The sequence below is a fragment of the Helianthus annuus genome, chromosome 1 (genome assembly GCF_002127325.2).
Source record: "Helianthus annuus cultivar XRQ/B chromosome 1, HanXRQr2.0-SUNRISE, whole genome shotgun sequence".
Classification (NCBI taxonomy): domain Eukaryota; kingdom Viridiplantae; phylum Streptophyta; class Magnoliopsida; order Asterales; family Asteraceae; genus Helianthus; species Helianthus annuus.
Genome location: NC_035433.2, coordinates 120,237,389 through 120,243,848, shown reverse-complemented (window position 1 = coordinate 120,243,848; position 6,460 = coordinate 120,237,389).

The following is a 6,460-nucleotide window of genomic DNA, read 5'->3' as shown; positions in this document are numbered from 1 at the left end:
TCATTTTAGACCAGAACTGTTGGTGCATGAAATATCTGTTGACTACGTCTGCATTAAGTCTTAGGTCAAGATTGGATCTTAGAGTCAAAATTAGGGTTTATATAAGTAGTTTCGCTTTTATGCACAAAGGTTAGATGTAGTTCCGCTTTTGTGGTCATTAGGTGGTTCGCTTATATGTCACTTAGTAGTTCCGCTCATATGGCAGTCCATATGAGCGAAACCTGCAACACTATAAATACCTGATCTGTTCATTGTTCATGTACGTTGGAGCGGAACTAGGTCATAGCGTCTGTAACGAAACTCTGTCAAATTTGCATAAGAAAGCGTATAAAGAGAAGGAATTGAAAAGGAAAAGCTGTGTAACTTCATTTACGTTGATTCCTCCTTCGTATGTGAAGATGAACGTTCTCAACTGACTGTTTAGGGTCAGAACACGGTCCAACAAGTGGTATCAGAGCTCAGGACGAGGAGTTCATACTACTACAACTTGATTCTACAGAATTCTCTCATTTCTACTCATTTTCTCTCATACTTTTTCTATTTGAACTAGTTCCTACGGTTGAAATGGCCTGAAAATCGAGTATAACATGTAAAACATACAATTAACAAACCCTAGAAAGATTCAAGTTAAAACACGGCTTAAAAATGGTAAAAATCAGTTAAACTAGAAGTTTCGCTTTTTCGAACATCATAGGTTTCGCTCGAAACAACTTGTAGTTTCGCTTATTCGAATATACAGGTTTCGCTTTTACGGCACTTTCGCTCGAAAGAAGAAGTTAGTTTCGCTCATAGTGACATTGAGTAGTTCCGCTCATACGATCTTGGTAGTTCCGCTCATCCGGACATTTTAGTTCCGCTTATACCGACATCTCACTTTCGTTCATAAAGACACTTGTAGTTTCGCTTTTTCGGACAACTATAGTTTCGCTTATACAGACATATCATATTTCGCTTATCAGTCATTGTTGTTCAAAAATTTCGAAAATTTGTCTAAGTGTTTGCTGATTTTGCAGGTACATTCAAGATGGATGATATATTCTTGAACCCATTCAGCGACATGTATGCGTTTGCAGGAAATTCCGGAAACGATGATGCTTCACCAAGCAACGCGAATGAGAACACGTCAAATGCGAAGAAAAAGCTAACGGAAGCTTGGGAATCTGAAAGTGCCTTCGGAACATTCAATAAACCTCCAAAGCTAATGGCTATCGAGGAGTACAGTCGGTGGTCTAGAAAGTTTGAAGATTGGCTGATGGCTTTTTCATTTCCTAGTTGGAAGAGTCTGAAAAACGGTTATGAACATGGAAACAAAAATGGTGAAACTTTAACATCTGCTGATGAGATTGAATCGTTTGTAGCTGAGCAAAAATGCGTAGCTTTGTTATTTCAGTCCGTCCGGGAGGATATTATTTCTTTGATCGATTATTCAAACGCAAAAGATCTCTGGAATAAGCTACGAATAAAATGTTTAGGAAGTTCAGAAATTGTGAAAAACAAAAGAAAGCTTCTTAGGAAAGAGTTTGATCTTTTTGGATGTTTAAAGAACGAATCAGTTTGTAAAATGATAGAAAGGTTTGGTCGTCTGAAGCTGGAATTAGCGAGAAATGATATCATATATCCTGAAGATGAGCTTATCGACAAACTGTTCGATTCGTTGCCTGACGAAATGGATTGGAGATATTATGCGTTAATGCTGAAGAACACCATCAAGGATCCAGAAAAGTTGACTTTAGATCTGTTGATTGAAAAACTCGAGAGTCACGAGTTAGAGCTGAAGAAGACATTCAAAGTCAATCACTCATCTTATCAACAAAATTTGGATCTGTACTATCCGAAGAGCATGATGCCGAAAGCTACTTCTCCCAAGACTGCATTTTCTGCTGAGAATGTGTCCACAGCAAGCAAAGAAAGTCAAAGCAGTGGAAATCATAGTGGTTATCACAGTGGATCTTCATCATCTGCAAGTCATTCTGATGCAAAGAATCGTTTTCAATGCAACATAGTAATAGATTTAAAGAATGCTCAGAATTTTGACGAGGAGTCGGCTAAGCAGCAGATGGTCTTCTTGGAGTCAGTGTTGGAGTCATATGAAGGGTTAGTAGCTCGAAAGATAGGAAACACCAACCTGACGAAGGAAGATTATGATCAGATAGATCCTGAAGAAATGGAGCTGATCGATATTCGTTGGGCTATGGCCAGTGCTGTTCGTCGAGCACAGCGGTTCATGGAAATTACCGGCAGGAAGACAATTGGTGGTTCATCTACCAAATTGGGGTTCGATAAATCCAAAGTGACTTGCTTCAAGTGTAAGCAGAAGGGTCACTTCAAGCGAGAATGCAGAAACGCTTATGCTGATGAGTCAGAGAACCCTTTCAAAGAGGATTACTACAAGAAGGAGATTTATCACCAGAATAAATCTGAGCCGCCTAGATTGAAGCAGGTTGAAGACAACAAAGAGAAATCTAGAGCTCTTTCGGTGATTTACGATGATGAGGGGTATGAATGGAGCCAAGAACTTCTACCGGAGGAAGATGCGGTTGGTTACGCGTTCATAGCGAAAAATGAACCTATTCCGTGGAAAGATAATCGTACTGAAGAGCAGAAGTATAGATACAGAAAAATGATTGCTGAGAACAAAATCATTAGAATTTCTGGTATCTATCTGGAAGCGAGGAGAGCAAGAAGATGGGATCCAGACATAGAGTGTTACCTTGATCCGTATGGAAATATTGCGATTGATGACAAAACTCTTGATCTGGAAGCCATAATCAAGGAGTTAAAAGATGAGGATGAGTATTGGCAGAATAAATGGTGGGGAACTGGAGACGAGAAAGAGAAAGAAGAGAAAGAAGAGATATAGAAATCAAAGAAGATTGATACTGGGGTTATTGACACAACGCAGGAGTTGACTGCAGAGAACCTGGGAAAAATGGCTGACAAAGTGCTGGCTGCTAAGGCACTTGAGGTAGACTCTAACTCCGTGTCTGAGTCAAAAAGCCAGGTCAGTTCAAACGTATCAACAAATGCGTCAGGTAAACAAATTGATGGAAATGTTAATTGCAAAAATTGCAACAAAGAGTGCAAATTTTGTAACACAGTCACGTATCTCAACGGAAAGAAAGTTGAAGATCTGACAGCAAAGGTCAGAAGCGTTGAGAATCAAATTCTAGATCGTAACAAAACAGTTAAAGCTTACTAGCCAAATTGAAAATGATAAAATTGATCATGAAAAAGTTAAAAAGGAAAATGAAAAGTTAATTCTTAAAAACCGTCAGATTTCTGAAAAATTTGAAAAACTCAAAAGCACAATGAAAGATAGTGATGATCGTAATGGTAAAACACATAAAGAAAACGTTCACTTAAAAGCAGTGCTCAGAATAAAAGAAGAATCAATCAACCAACAAATGGATGAAATCGCTAAACTGAAACTTAAATTTCAAGAGGCTGAAATTGAAAACGAGCGAATCCAGTTGAAGCTTAACAGTTACAGCTCCGCAAGCTTTGTTTTGCAACACATTGTTCCAAAACCCATCAACAAAAACAAAGCTGGCGAAGACGTGTATTCTGATGGAACTGGGGTGGGTTTTCACAGAGTTCCACCGCCGATTTTGGATAATTACACAAAAAAAGCAATCTGGGTTGGTTGAAATTGAGGAAGAAAGTGAAGTTAAACTTCCGGAGAACATTGATGTCACGTTCACATCTTCCAATGACGATAGTGTCCAAAATGATATTGTAAAAGGTGTTGTTGAAAAAGTGTTAAAAACGGATAGTGACACTACTAAGGAAGATGGGTGTTTCTTGGACAAATACATTCCGAAACAAAAGTCCAAGAACAACTTAAATGAAGAATCAAATCTTGTCATGTACAAGATGTTGGGTTCAGATAAGTTGTTTTCGGATTCAGAGTTTCTGATTGAGAATGTAAACATGAGCAAATTGACAAATATTTTCAAATTGGTTGAAGTTGAGTTGTCATAAGTGAACAATCGGAGTCAAACAAAGAGAAAAATGAGTTTTGAGAAAGAAAAAGTTTACAACAAGAAATCTATTAATCCACCACGTTTTTATAATAACAACTGAAACAATTGGTCGGGTGGTTATCAGGGGGGGTAAGCCTTATCAGAAAAGAAGTGTTCCAAACAAGAGGTTTGTTGAGAAGAAGGTGTTTGTGAATAGTTCGAGTTCACTTGCTGATGAAGAGAAAGAAATTTTTACAAGATCAAATAAAGAGTTCTTTGAGAAAAGAGCTTCACAGGCTCAGTCTGAAGGCACAAGTCGAGTTGTTGATACTCCAACATGTTTTAGATGTAATCAAGTTGGTCACATTGCACGAAAGTGTACCAATGTGAAGCCTAAGACTGAAACTGTGAAGTCTCAACAGCAGAAGGTTGATGTGAAGGGTAAAGCCAAAATGGTTGTTGAGAAAAAGAGTGTGAAACACGAACCCGTAAAGAAAGTGGTAACTAACAACGACAAATTTTATAAAAGGGTTGCATTATCTCAACAAGTTTGGAAACCAAAAAGTGAGAAGAAAATTTCAACTTTTGAGGTGAAAAAGGCTGAAGAATCAATTCCGATTGATTATGATGCAAATTTTCCACCTCTTAAGGCTGAAAATTTCAAAATTCAAATTGCTAGCGTCAAGGTTAAACCTAAGGCTGATGAAGCCTGGGTGGACTCAATGTTTGATTAAACAGTTTGAATTGCCGGAGCTTCCTGGATCGCGAAGCATGAATCGGCATCTTTCTTGAAGTTGTTTAAGTCTTAGTTTGTTATGTGCGGGATCTTTCAAAACTTGTATCCAGATGGATCATGGATAGTGGAGCCTCAAGACATATGACAGGGAAGACTGCGTTACTGTATGATGTGAGGAATATCAACGGTGGTTATGTAGGATTTGCTGGTAATCAAGGAGGAAGGATTGTAGGTGAAGGAACGTTATCCAACGGGATTGTGACGTTTGAGAGAGTTAACTACATTGCTGAGCTAGAGAATAATCTGCTGAGTATCTCCCAGATATGTGACAGGATGTATACTACTCACTTCACTGACAAAGAATGTTTGATCTTGAAACCAGGATTTGTAATCCCTGAGGAATGGATTATCATGAGGGCACCAAGAGTTAATGATCTGTACTACGTGTTAAACATGAGTGTAGCTACTATAACTACGGGTCAGGCTCATTGTTTTGTGTCCAGAGCAACTGAAAAACATTCGAGATTGTGGCACCGAAAGATGGGGCATATTCACCTAAGGAAGATGAATCACTTAGTGCATAACGAATTGGTTACAGGAGTTCATGTCAAAGGTTTTCATCTGGAAGGGGAGTGCATAAGCTGTGTAAAAGGAAAGCAGAAGAAAAAGTCACATCCTACAAAGCAAGTCAATTCAGTTTCGAGACCTCTGGAAAGACTTCACATGGATTTGTTTGGTCCGGTGAACGTCAAGAGTATTACAGGAGATTACTACTGTTTGGTCGTTACGGATGATTATTCCAGATTTTTGTGGGTTTCTTTCTTGAAAACGAAAGACGAAACATTTGACAGCTTGATGGCATTGTTCAAAAGAATTGAGAATTTGTACCAAAGGCGTATCCAAAGAATTCGAAGTGACAATGGTACTGAATTCAAGAACAGCAAGATGGAAGAATTTTGTGATGGAAGAGGTATATTGCATGAGTTTAGTGCTCCGTACACTCCGCAGCAGAATGGAGTCGCAGAACGCAAAAACCGGACTTTAATCGAGACGGCTAGAACTATGCTCGCAGATTCAAAGTTACCCATTAATTTTTGGGCTGAAGCCATTTCTGCCGCATGCTATACGCTCAACAGGGTTCTCACTGTCAAGAAGTTCAACAAAACATGCTTTGAGCTAATCAATAATCGCAAGCCAAATTTGAAGTATCTAGACCGTTCGGGTCACCCTGTACAGTTATAGAGCCTCATGGAAAGTTTGGTCCGAAGTGCATTGAGGGAATGTTTGTTGGTTATGCAAATCCAATGCGACGTGTCTTCGTTCCAAGTGAGAAGTGGATTATTGAAGCTGCAAATGTAGAATGTCAAGGTTATACTATGCCGCCGCAGAATCCTGGTGATTCATGGCGTTATCATTATGACAAACTTTGGGATTCGTTTGACATGAAAGAAGAGTCAGAGGAAGATGCAGATTTCTTTGATGAGCTGGATATTTTGCGAGAGTATGAGTCGCAGCAAAGGTTCCCAGCGGAGTATTCTAGAAGACCTCGGAAAACTTCAAATGATGTTGAAGCAGGTCCTAGTAATGCTGGTGAACATGATGATGAAGTTGCTCCTGGTAATCAGTCGGATCAGAATGATGATCAAGAAGCTGATAACATGCCAGTATTTGATCATGGTGATTCAGGTTCTGAGAGGGAGCAGATCCAGATTTCAAGTCAAACAAACCAAGTTGGTGAACAAGATGCAGATCAGAATGTTAC